Consider the following 14,774-nt stretch of genomic DNA (forward strand, 5'->3'; position numbering starts at 1 on the left):
GTAAGTTAGCCGAACATAATATGTGGTAACGCAATGTGACAGTTTTTGTTATTTGCGAAAATAATTTTTGTGTTATAAAACTTGTTTTCGCTTAATTAGCATTTATGTAATAAGTTCTATTACTAAAAGTCTTCTCTTTTATTTTTTTGCAAATAAATTATTAAATTTACCATCACAATTTTTATTTTTTGCAGTCGACCTACCTTACTCCTTCCAATAAAAAATAACCCAAATTATTTTTTTTTTTAAATCCACATTTTTTTAATCCACAAAATCTGCACCAAAGACTAGGCTACCTAGGAGTCGATCTGTGCCTTCCATTTTCAAAATAATTTTTCTAAACATCTTTAATATCCATTTTTCTAAGAAGATTTCTTCTAAAGGTAGGCTCTTTGTGATGACGTACGAATGAATAAAAATCAAATTATTTTTCTTACACCATTTCATTGGAAACAAAATCCCCAGGTTTCAAAAATAATGTTCATTTCAACGTAAGGATGAGTCCTATACCAGTTAAATATAGATTAACATTTATTTCCTTATTGTAATATACAAAGAATATTCTCAAAATAGTATATATTTTACAAAACATTATAAGGTCATATTTGGTCATGTATACCTCATCAGAAAAGAGGAAATCTTTTGCCTGATAACGGAGCCACGAATTTTACTTTGATTGTACATTATAATATGGTATTTATAAAATAATGTACATTTTTTTTAATCTAGTTTTTTTATTTTATTTATTTGTTGTGTGTTGGTGTAAGGGTAATAAGTTGGTTTCCATTTCTTCTTAGTTTATAGAAATCTTGATATTCTTTGATATTTTTTTTTTCACATTTTTATAATGGAAACTTGCTGAAATATGTCATCGACAGTTGGTACTGGAAACAGTTCAAAAAGTGATTTTATTGAGAAAGTATTTTTTTCATTACTTTTGATTTCGCAGTACATCCAACCATATTTCAGATGATAATTTATTTATCAAAGGTTCGATATTAACAACAGTTACTTCTTTATTACTATTAATGTTTTTTTTATTTTTTATAGTGAATACCTCACAAGAGTCCCAACTGCTCCCGTCTGGAGCCAGTGAGACTATGGCATCCCCAATTGGGGGATGTTGTGAGGCTGAAGGTAAGCGGGGAAGGGAAAGAGGAAGGTGGGGAAGTGGGGAAGTACCTGGCTATTCAGATTTAGTCACTAAACACGGCTTAAGCCATTTGGAGCAACGTTTCAATTCTGAATGGTGGTCTTACACCAGGGCGATACTGGTAGTATCTTCCACTCTGGAACGTGCCGCAAATATACTTTATATTATTTTAATTTATTAATTGTGAAATAACACAAACTAATCAAATAAAATTTATTTGCGCACGCCGGGTTCGAACCCGCGACCTTCGGAATGGCAGTCCAATGCGTTACCACTGGACTATGCCGGCCGTCGGCCGTTTGTTCGCTATGTTGATTTATCTAATGAGGTATTAGTTAATTATAATGTAGCAAAGTCATATTGTGGTCAATAGTTTTTATGATTCCCGAGGTTACATTATTTATTTCCTTGATGCTTCTGAAAATATGGTCAATGCATGATGGACGTTGTCCATTGACGTTTTCAGCGAATGAATGTATACACGGCAAATAATTCAATTCCGTCATCGTATTTAGGTTTGAACCAATGAACCTTTATTGTTCGATTCATAATCGTACGATATATTTAAATTTATGTCAGCTACTGTATCCGCGTTACAAAAATTTTATAACGTTTAATTAATTGAGTAAATGTATTCATAATTCGTCTATAAAAAAACAAATCGTAGATGAGTGCGTTCTATACAGAGAGATAATCTCTTTTTTTGTTTTAACACATGTTTCAGAGAATTTTTAACAATTCTTCAAATTTAAGTTGATTTTCGATTTCTATGAAAGATTTTTTCAAGGTCTGTTATTTTTCAGTTTTGTCCAACAACTAGGTTATAATGATATAATAACAGGACTTGGATAGGACTTTCATCCTTAGGATGGGTTGTTTCATAGTATTTGAATAATTCGTCAAATTTCAACGTTCATTTTCAGGTTCTTTGAAAGTTCTATTCAAGTTCTGTTATTACATAACTATAGGCTAGTTGCTTGACAAAACAGAAATAGTAACAGAACTTGAAAAAACCTTCACGGAACTTGAAAATTAACTTTGAAATTATGAAACATTGCGATGTTCGTACTGTTTTTGTTTATTTAGTTTGTCGTCGCAATATATTTGGTGAATGGATAATTAACTCATCAAAATGATAATTCATCACATCTTTAAAAAGTTATATAAAGTCATGGAAAGTGATGAAACAAAAACTTTATTAACTGGGTTAAGTAGGTTAGGTTAGGTTAGGTTAAAATATTTTTTTTCATCGTTTTTAATGACTATATATCACTTTTTAAAGGTGTATTGAGTTATCATAGAACCAATATATTTATATCAAGGTACATAGTACGTCACTACACTGCTTGAATGAGTTTCTGATATGCAGGGTTTTTGAAATCATCATTTATTGTTGCTAAAAATTCATCTATGTTCCGTTCTATACTTCTTATGTTCATTGTAGAATTATGGGGCTGCGGTTGATATCGTTTTGGTGGATACAGTATTATTGAAAACTGTTTAATTTCTCATCAATATCATTTTTGGTCTATTTTTTTGGGTTAGAAGTCTGCCGTTTTTCGATTCTGTCACTTGTTACTTTGAGTATTTTATTTTTTTAGGTATAGGATTTTCTGAAAGCCTTGTGGTCTGTGTTAGTTTGTTAAAAAATTAGTTTGTTCGCCAAATTTCTTATTTTGTGATGTGCAGTTTGCAGAAGCCGGTTTTTTTTGCCTCGCGTAAATGTGATCACCGCAATGTGCAATTATTGCAACGTAGGCCTCTGGAGGCTGTGTGCATGTAAAGCAGTGGTAATATAAGAGCTGTAGATCACAATCCTCTATTTTATCGCTTTTGTACTGAATGTTTAGCTTTTAATATCGCTGGTTTCCACGATTTACGAGTAATTTGAGATTTGTACTGCTTTTCATCAGTTTCTTGTGTACATTTATTATGTTTTTCTTTGGGATGTTTATATTTTATTTTAATAATGATTTTTTTTTCATTTTTGATGAGATGACTTGAATCCTCTTGTTCTGTTTGATTATCCGGTTGACAACCTCTTCCGATAGGGTTGATTTCAGTCTTTTAATTTTTGATTTAGGTATTTTATGTTGATTTCTTTAATTGGTTCTAAATTATCTATGTGAACGCATATCCTCTTTTTGGGCATGACATGATGATTTATTCTGTATGTTTAGTCCTAACTTTCGTTGGTTTAATTTAAATGGCTTTCTGGATGTTATTACAAATACCTTCTTTTATGGGATTATTATTGAGAACCTTTCTTCTTTTGAAGATAATTTTTTTTCGTTAGAATTTGCGCGTGAGATGATATTTTATATTTTTTTCTATGATGTTTTCTATCTTCTTTATGAGTTTTTCGAGATTTTGTAAAAAAACATTTTGTAGATTGATAGTTTCTTCTTGGTATTTTTTTCAGCTTTCCAAAGACGACGATCTTAACAATATTTGAACCATAAATAAATCGTTATTCCCAAGAAAAAACACAGTTAACATAAAAACAACATGGGTAACACCATGTTTTTAGCGAATGGAACTTACCTATACAAAATCTTATTTTTGAAAACATATAACATTGAAAACGTACCTCTTTTAAAATATTGTTTTATGAAATAATATTCTCCATATTATAAAATGCTGCATTCGAAACTTAATGGTAATATTGTATTAGATACTAATATAACTGTAAAAATCACGGCATATGTTGCTAGTAAATTAGTAAATCCGTAAATAATTCTTTCCGGATAATGTAAAAGGCGCAGCCCTTTGAAAATCATGAAATCAGATTTTACCTGTAAAGATTAATTAAAAGAAATGCATGGAGCAAGGAGTGTCCTATTTACAAAAGAAACATAGAATCGGAGAAGAGAAAAATTGATTTTTTAGGATTAAAAAAAAGGCAAACGTATACTATTTAAATATTTCAAGTCTTTTGGCTCACGTAAATGAAATTGAAGTTTTATTACAAGAATTGAAACCAGAAATTTTAATGTTAAGTGAAACATGTATAACTAGTGATATTTACGATTCTGAAGTATCATTTATTGGGTATTCAACTGTAAGATGCAATTCATTTAGTCGGCATACGGGAGGAGTTCTAATGATTATTAAAAATAGTATATCTTTTAAAATAATATCAAATGAAGTGTTTGATGAAAAAAATACATGGATACTGGCAGTGCAAATAAGAAAAAACTTTATTAAAGGAACATACGCTGTATTATATCACTCACCAAACCAAAGCCATTCAAAATTCTTAGATTTTTTCGAAAGTTGGTGTAGTAAAAACATGAAAAATCAAGATATGTTTTATGTAACCGGTGACTTTAACATTGACATGAAAGTCAAGAATACCTACAGTAATAGACTTCAAAGTTTAGTGAATAATCTAGGACTGAAACAACTTGTGACCAAACCAACTAGAATTTCAAATACATCAGCAAGCATTATTGATTTAGTCATAACAAATCATTTTTACTTGAATGTTAATGTTATGGATACTCCAAAAATATCTGACCACGAAAACATATTAACAATATTTGAAACGACCACAATTAAAAATGAATCAAGAGAAATTACATATAGAGATAAAAGAAAATATAATCAAACGATGTTTTGTGAAACTCTACAAAATAATATTTCCCAAGTTACCGAATCTAATGACCTACATGACAAAGCCGAGAACTTCGTCAATATTTTGACTTCAGCAGTCGATAAAAATATGCCTTTGAAAAGGGTTCAGTTTAAAAATACGAATAAATGGTATTCAAAACCATTACACAACCTTCAGCAACAAAGAGATAATGCATATAAAGCGGCAAAATTGGAACCATCTGAAGAAAAATGGAATGCATACAAAAAAGTTCGCAATATTTATTCCAAACAAATTAAACAACATAAATGCGATTTTTATAAACAAAAATTAGAATCACAACAGAATGAACCAAGAAAACTTTGGATAACACTAAAAGAAATTATTAAGGGTAAACAAAAAGAAGTTGTAAAGTCAATTGATTTCCCAGATGGAACTGAAGAAGACGTAGAGAAGATAGCGACTAAATTTAACGAGCATTTTATTTCGAGCATAGATCTTATAATTGAAAGTATTCCACAACATCCTGAGAACCAAATAGACGAGCTTGTATGCACCGATGAAGAATTTAAGTTTAAAAATATAGATTTACCATACTTAAAGAGAGTTTTGAGTAATATGAAGTCTAAGGAATCCCCAGATGGTATTACAATAAATATACTCAAAGACTCTATAAATATTATTGGCGAATCGATGGTCCAAATTATCAATGAATCTTTAAATAGTGGAGTATTTCCCAAAACTTGGAAGACATCTGTAATAACTCCTATTCCGAAAATTGACAACCCAAAAAAATTTGACGACTTTAGACCCATCAATTGTTTACCCAAATATGAACAAGTACTGGAATACATTGTAAAGGAACAGTTAAATGAATACATTGAGGCCAAACAGATATTAGTTCGACAACAATCTGGTTTTAGAAAAAAATGTTCTTGTGAAACTGCTATTAATTATGTAATAGACGAGTGGAAAAATTTTCGAGATAAAAAAAGCAAAATTATTGCAGTATTTCTAGACTTAAAACGAGCATTTGAAACAATCGACAGAGATAGATTAATCAAGAAATTAAGTAATATTGGAATTAATGGTAAAGAATCTAAATGGTTCGTTGATTACCTATCAGAAAGAACGCAAGTAACAAAATATGATGGTATAACATCTGAACCACATCACACTAATAAAGGCGTTCCGCAGGGTTCTGTATTAGGTCCACTGTTGTTCATTATATACATGAATGATATTATCAAAGTGTTAAAGCATTGTGCAATTAAACTCTTTGCTGATGATACATTGTTATACATAGCCAGTGAAAATTTACAGGACGCCATTGAAAAAATACAAATTGACTTAAATTGTGTAACACTTTGGTTAAACCAAAACAAACTAAAATTGAATGTTATGAAAACAAAGTTTTTAATTGTGGATAGTGTAGGGGGAAACGAGCAGGCAATACTAAAAATTGATAACGTAAACATAGAAAGGGTGAGTAGTATTAAATATCTGGGTGTAATATTAGATGAAAAATTAAAATTTGATGAACACTTAGAATACATAACAAAGAAAATTGCTAAAAAAGTTGGATTCCTAAAAAGGATCAGAAATAACTTGGATCTAAAGACAACGCGCCTTGTTTACAATTCTATTGTTACTCCGCATTTAAATTATTGTTCTAGTGTTTTATTCTTATGTAACGAAGCCCAAAATAATAAACTCCAGGTTATACAAAATAGGGGGATGAGGATGATTTTAAAATGCAACATTTTTACTAGAGTTAAAATTATGTTACAAAATTTAAATATGATGACAACCAAACAACATATAATATATAATACGTTAACAATGATGTATAAACTTCAAAATAATATGCTCCCAAATTATCTGCAAACAAATGTTATGTACCATGAAAATGTTCACAATTATCCTACGAGAAGACGCAGAGATTTTAGGCTTCCCAAAACTAAACTTTCATGCACACAAAACAGCGCGTTTTATAAAGGGCAAAAACTTTATAATAACCTACCAAATGTCATAAAGGAAGCCCCAAGCCTTAGCACTTTTCGTAGGACATGTGCTTTATATGTGAAAAATAATTTTTGATTGTTGAGCTCACCAATATTATTTTAGTCACCTAGATATCTTATATAATATAATTTTGTGTATTTATCTTTTTCTTTTCAAATGTAATTGTTATTTCTTGTATTTTTTATATTTTCCTACTAGATGTATGAAAAAATTTGCATACATCTAAATAAAGATTCAAAAACAAACAAACAAAAAGAAATACACATTTCAAAAACGGAATTAAAATAATTTTCTTATTGAAAATATATTATTTTATGTGTAGGTACTTTATCGCTTGTCTGAATTTTTTATACTTACATCAGTTCCAATTTTCAAAATGATAATTAAAATAATTTTCTGTAAAATCCGAGTTCATCGAACCCAAATTACAGTTACAGACCGACCTGCAACCGAAAATAGTATGCTTGATGATTGATGAACCTGGTCTTCTGGACTTACTGGGAAATTAAAATCCATTAGACTACTTATCAAAACAAGACGCCAGCTAGTTAATCATTAAAATCACAAATTTACTGCCCGAAAATCCTTTTTTTTCATTTTCAAAGAGATAGAATCCAAAAATATGCGCTCAATATTAGCATAACCTTAATAAAACTGCAGAAGCCAACTTTGACTCAAGTTCATAGAGTAATTTAACCAAAAGTTAAGCTTTGCTAGATCCCACACTTTGAAAAAATAAACCTTCACTCTTATTTGCATGAAAAAAGAACAGTGCTTCGTCCTTCACACCTGTTTAAAATTCTCCTTCTTTACTCAACTCTCTGTATTACACTCACCTTGAAGTGGTATACTTGCTATCAAGCTGACTCTTTAAATTTTCTCCTTCAATATTGCACCTGTCCTTTTTCTAAATAAACTTGCAAACTTATAAACTCACTTAGTAAATACACTTCAACATTTTTATAATAATTAATTTTACCACTCGTACGATTTAATCGAAATAACACCCTTGAAAGTCAGTCAAATGCAAAAATCACTGATGTCATAGAAAATATCCATAATAAAATAAAAAGATACAAACTTCGCTACTGCGTGAAAACCATTTTGGTCGCGTTCAACCGATATATTTGGCGGTCCACGAAAAAACCACCGACACACGGTCTCGTAATTTGTACGAAAATTCCTTGCAATGGTTTCATTAGATCTTCTGTGTTTGTAATATTTTCCACTCCCGCTGAAAAGTCCAGCCGGGCGAAAATCAAGTAAATTAAAAATTAAAATAAATTACTTTGCGTGCCCTACTGACCAACACTACAAGGACGAAAATACCAAATCTACTGAACATCCCAAAATTAAATAAATATTTTGGACAGCAAAACCATAATGTCCATGCTAAAAAAATATGTAATGACCTTCCGATGGAAATGAAAAACATCATGGAGATAAAAAGGTTAAAAACGACATCAAAATGTGGCTAATTAAACATCGAGATAAGGAAATCATTAAAATTATACTAAGTAGAAAGTGGGGAAATCATTATGTTCCACCCATGCAACAACCTATAGTCCACTTCAGAACAGGAATACATAATGAAGAGTACTGTAAATACCTTACTTTGTGTTTCTGAAAAAAGTTAAAAAAATAATATCAGAAATGTTTATTCAATACCAAGAAGGTACTTCACCTTTAAAGGCTTTACTACTCTGACTCGCTTGTAATTCCTGGGTATATTATACAATGGGATGGGATATGGGCATCTTTTCGGTTCCAAAAGCCTGACCATTCTTTGCTTAAACATTTTAAATATGAAAATTTGGTTTCTTATTCGGCGCAAATCTATATAAATAAAAACAATGTTCGTATTTGTGTGCCATATAGGCCAAAAAAGAACTGGACAGATTTTGCTGAAAATTTGTTTTTATTGGTACCTGGAAAGTTTAGAGAGTGTTTTCAATAGTAGAAAAAGAGAAAGACTAAGCGCGTAGTCTCCGCACTGTAATGAGATATAGAGTCGAATAAAAGTCGATATAGTGTAGTTTTCAAATAGTAACAATGTGATATACAGTAATGAATGATAGAAGAGTCAGGAACACTCGTGAAACGCATTATTTATTCACTGGAATAAGATGAATTAACGTTGACATAATGAATAGTTGTAAGGAATAGAATGTTTATAAGGAAACTCGGCAGAGACTTGACTCGGCACGATCAAATAAATCAAATACCTATGTGTGATAAACTGAGGCGTATGTAATGAACGAACAAAGGGGTGTTAGAAGAATGTAAAACATGGAAGCAAATGGTAGAAGTCAAGGACGCCTGGGGAAGACATGGCACAATCAAGTGAAATATATACTAAAAAAGTTAACTTTTTCAACTCTTTACGATAATATAATTTCCAGCTATACACAGAAAGCATTCAAGACCCCGAGCTACGCCGGGTACACATCAGCTAGTTCAAAATAATTTATTGTTTTGGTGTTTAATTCGTAGAACTCCATTTAATTTTTTTAGATAAATTTAAAATAAATCAAATTTAATAATGTTATAATAATTATTAAGTTCTGCAAGTATTTCTCTTATTTTTACAGTTTTTAATGTGACAGCTGTTTCGGCTTTTGAGGCCATTATCAAACTGTGGATATGTCCACACGGCGACGACTTATTTATATGATTTTATTTATCCCCACCCATTTAAATTTCTATAATGTTCAAAAATGATTCATTAAGCATTGGAATAACCAAAATATTTGGGAATCCAGCAGTGTTTGCACACCTGTTAAAATTAATAACCTAAGGGTTTTCTTAATTGTTGGTACGTGGGTGATTAGATTATGTTAAGGAATTATATTGTTTGGGTTTTTTTTTTAAACATTAAGCAGGGGAGAATTGATCATTTTTGTTTGATTATTAATTAGGGTTATGTTTGGATCATTAGTTCTTTTATTTATCTCTAATTGTTCTAGTAAATATAATCTAAAACCCTTTATTTCTATGTGTAAAGGTTTAGGCTCGCTGTTGTCAAGCGGGACGTGGTTTTTCTCCAAGAGGTAAATGTAAAAATAAAATGGTTTGGCGAATACGTGTAAGAGATGGGGACATCAACTAATTCGCCTTGTAAAATAATATTATGTACCGATGAAAAATTCACGAGACTGTTCTTTTCGGACTACAACTTTACATCGAGCTACGATATTTACGAAAATTGTCTTTATGAGCGAACCATCTTTTAGGCGATATAAGACTCTAATAACTTACGCTCTTTAATAATTTCTGATGAACATATTACTAAAATCACAAATGTTTCTAAAGGGATCCCTACGGATATAAGATATTTATATTTAAGATTAATAAAAACAGAACCCTACCATTAAAACATTTTATGAACAACGTTTTGAAAATTTTATAAAACGATTTTCAGCTATTAAATTATCTTTAAGCACCACATTTTATTTTTCTAGAAGATGAAATAGTAACTTCCCGAGAGATCCCTCTAGAAACATTTGATATTTTATTAATTGTTCAACAGGAATAATTAAAATAAACCGCACGGAAAGATCGATTTTCTTGGCCTGCTATGGCAAAGTCGACCGTAGGTCCGTCGATTACGCCGGGCCCCGTATTGAATATTGTTTTTACACGACTTCTTGTTTAATCACTTATTTCGTTAAAATTCCCACTTAATTTTAGAGATTTGATAGGGAAAATTCAACCGCAGGTATGTTGAATACATAAGGCCCGCGCGTCGAATATTTTTGTGCACGGCTGCTTCACTTACGTCGTTAAAATTCTGGCTTTACTTTCGGGTATTTCCTCGTTTAACGTCGTTAAGATTCTGGCTTTATTTTAGGGTATTGTCTCGTTTAAGTAAACTACGTGTAAAATCATTTTCTTTTCACTAAATTGTTACTACATTGTGTCCATGTAATATTATGATGTAACTGCTACTAAAATTCTGGTTTTGTGTTGGGGTATTGTCTCGTCTGCATTTTTTACGAACCTTGTCCTTGCCCAATCACAATTACTGATGCATTGTACCCACTTACTCTGACTAATCCAAAACATTGCCGTGGGCATTATCAATTTAAAAAAACTTAAATAATAAAATAGTTATAATTAATTAATTGTCATAATTAAATTAAATTAAAAACTAGAATTTCTGTGAACAGAAGACCTCGCATCCAAAAACGTAAGCTCCAATTATCTCAAAAAAAAGATATTAAATTTTTCCAAAGAAAAATCGGTTCCATGCTAACTCAACACAATGACTATTCAACACACCTTTAAAAAGTGATATAAAGTAATCAAAAACGAAATAAATAAAAAATTTAACCTCACCTAACCTAACCTAACCCAGTTAATAAAGTTTTGTTTCATCACTTTCCATGACTTTATATAACTTTTTATAGATGTGATGAATTTTCATTTTGATGATTTATCCGGTCACCGAAAAATCACCGTCTAAATGATGGTTCTTTTTTCATTCTTTGGGTACCATAATATAGATTATTCCGATTTGACAGCTCGCAGAAAGAACCACGATCACGCGAACTCTGGCGGAATAAAAATGTAGTATCCAACATGGCATGGCAAGATCTTGAACCGGAACGTAACAAAAAAGTTACAGACAGATGAAATGCAAAATGGTCGAGTTTAAACAGAACTTCGCTATGCTCAGTCAATAATTTTAAATATTATTCCCAAAATCAGAAAACATATGTATGGGTTGGATTTTTTTCTATTATTTTTTTATTTGAATCTTAATTTTGGTGAAGTTCTGGCGTAATGACGCCTGCACATTTTTTCGATTCACGTTATGTTACATATTATAATGAAATATTGCCTTTTCAAAACTTCTTAGAAGTCCTGAGAAGGACATCGAGGATAATGGAGTGACAAATAAGAGACGGTAACCAGACAAATCATCACAACGATAATTCATCACATCTTTAAAAAGTTATATAAAGCCATGGAAAGTCATGAAACAAAAACTTTATTAACTGGGTTATGTTGGTTGGGTTATGTTAAAAAAAAAATTCATCGTTTCTAATGACTTTATATCACTTTTTAAAAGTGTGTTGAATTGTCACTGTGTTGAGTTATCATGGAACCATAAGAGACATATCCATTACAGCAGGTATGTTTTCAAGGAGTTTTCACTTTTTTATCACAAAGCATTCTTCACATTGCTCTAATAATACGTCTGAACTGTGGGTAGATTTTACTGCATTAGCAAAAATCACAATAATACATTTTACGGATACTGCAGTGCTACGGAATTGTTCCTGGACGGTTAGTGCAATCTTTCAGAGTACTTCTCCACCGCCGTGTTTCCAAGAATACCAACATCACTGACACGGCTGCAGGGTTAGAATCCTCGACGGGACGGTCAAATGTTCTCCATAAAACGCTTTTTTTCTTTTTTAGCAAATTAAAGTGTTTATTTAGCTATTTTACGCAACTTATTCATTAATCTTTACCATCAAATTTATATCTTTTATTAAGGATGTTTTTAATATTGCACCTGACTTGTTCTAATAACTAGTCTTGTTTTAAGTTACCTGTCTGAAATTTGTCACACTTCCTGAACAATCATTTAAATCTGCTACACAATATTTTACCAACTGTGTGTATTGTATGTTTCTTTAAATGTGTTGCATTTTGCATTGAAATACCCCTGCTCGTCTTTGGGAATAAATAATTTTATAAATACCACGATTTTATCAAAACAGGATCGATATATTTCTTAATGATAAGTTATAATAATGTTTTTAACCGGAAATTATTTTTAACCCAAGATTTCCTTCAGTTTTTTATAACCCCTTTGACAGCGCTAGTCGACAAAATATTAATCCACAGAGGAATTATGATGTGAAATGCTTAGTTGAAAGAGATTATCTCTACCCCAGCTTTGATATTAAAGTTTAATCTCAACAAAGTTGATTGTCAGCTTAAGCAAAGAACATTCAATTAAAAAATGGAAATCAAATCTCTCGAAAAGTATCAAGTTTAGAATAAATTAATGGCCTTCAAACTAGAAGATGATAAAACTAGGAAAAGTATTTATTTAAGAGGAATAGAAGGGTTAATAACACTAGGAGAAGTATTATTTAGTATGATAAAACTTGGAAAAGTATTAATTTAAGAGGCAGAGAAGGGTTAATAACACTAGGAGAAGTATTATTATTTAGTATGATAAAACTAGGAAAAGTATTAATTTAAGAGGCAGAGATGGGTTAATAAAACTAGGATAAGTATTATTTGGTATGATAAAACTAGGAAAAGTATTTATTTAAGAGGCAGAGAAGGGTTAATAACACTAGGAGAAGTATTATTATTTAGTATGATAAAACTAGGAAAAGTATTAATTTAAGAGGCAGAGATGGGTTAATAAAACTAGGATAAGTATTATTTGGTATGATAAAACTAGGAAAAGTATTTATTTAAGAGGCATAAAGGGTTAATAAACAAAATTATAACACCGATTTCCGATGATGATGTTAACGCTTCAATTATCTTTAAAAAATCTGTCTTTTCTTTCTAGTCGGATATTATAACTTGTTTTTATTTAAATCTTTTTTTAATTCCCATTTTACACTTACACCGTCTTATTAGATTCTTACGCGCTTAATGTTGGTATAGTAAGCCTGGCCATAAGGCCCGTAAGCAGAGATAAATTAATACTACACAACCTTTTTCTTACATAATATACTCCTAGTTTCAACTGCATCCATACTACACGTACATGAGCATTAAATTTGATATATTTTTGGGACGTCTCCAACTGTTTATCATTATAATTGTTTGTACTAACTGCTGAATTACTGAGTACTGAAAACTTGTATCTACTTTACTAGTTTTTTTTTAAACACCGATTTCATTGTAGGTTCCTATAATCCAGTGGTTTATTCCACACTTCTCAAAACTTTCGCATCCTAATCTAGCGCGGCCTTTTGAATGTCGTCTTGACTATCAATATACACAATCAAAGGTATCCGGGGGTATACTCTACATGCTTTTAGAATTAAAAGAGATTTATAACTTTTAGGTTAAAAAATTTTAGGTTAAACAAATTTGAATTGTTGGTATGGGAAAAAAAATACTCTTTCACGGAAAAATAATTTGGTAAGGGATAATAAACATTTAACATGGAATTTAAAAAGAAGTTTTTTACTTCTACCATCATTTAGAATCACATCCCGAAGTTAGCGCACTTTACCCCCGGACACCCTGCATATTGTCTGTTGTATATTGTATCACCACAGTTTTATTACCATGTATATACACTACTTCGTGAATAAGGTCGTTCGTTATGCAAAGTTACTGGCTTATTTATTAAGTACATTTTTAAACATGTAAAACACTTTGTATATGCGGACGATACTGCATTGGTGATATCTCGCAGTGATTTGCAATTGTGTATTGAACTATTACAAAAAGATTACATTGAACCTTTGAAATGGTCTCACGACTCTGGTTTAATTATAAATGCCAAAAAAACTAAATTGATACATATTAGATCACCCAATGCTAAGGCAAATATTATTACACCTGAAATAAAGACACACACTTCAAATTGCTTACATGTTGGTATTCCTGCAATATGTACATTTGAAAATATTGAACTGGTCACAGAGTTTGTATATTTAGGTATTATTATTGATTGTTTTTTCAAATGGGACTTACAAATAAATAAAGTCTGTGAACGTCTGAGATCTATTGTTAATAGATAATATCAATTAAAATTCTATGTTCCAATACGTACACTTAGAATAATTTATTTATCACTAGCTGAATCTATTATAAGGTATGGAATCACAGTTTGGGAACTTTCATGTAAAACAAATATAAACCATGTTCAATCAAAAGAAGGCTAAAGAAGGAGTTAGCGCAACACGGCATAATACCCCAAAAACAAATAACAAAAATACTTTTGGCCGTGAAAATCTTAAATCATATTTCATGTTCAATCAGTTCAAAATTCACTAGTTAAATTATTAG

The sequence above is a fragment of the Hesperophylax consimilis genome, chromosome 9 (genome assembly GCF_061612785.1).
Source record: "Hesperophylax consimilis isolate HC1 chromosome 9, BYU_Hcon_1.0, whole genome shotgun sequence".
Taxonomy (NCBI): Eukaryota; Metazoa; Arthropoda; class Insecta; order Trichoptera; family Limnephilidae; genus Hesperophylax; species Hesperophylax consimilis.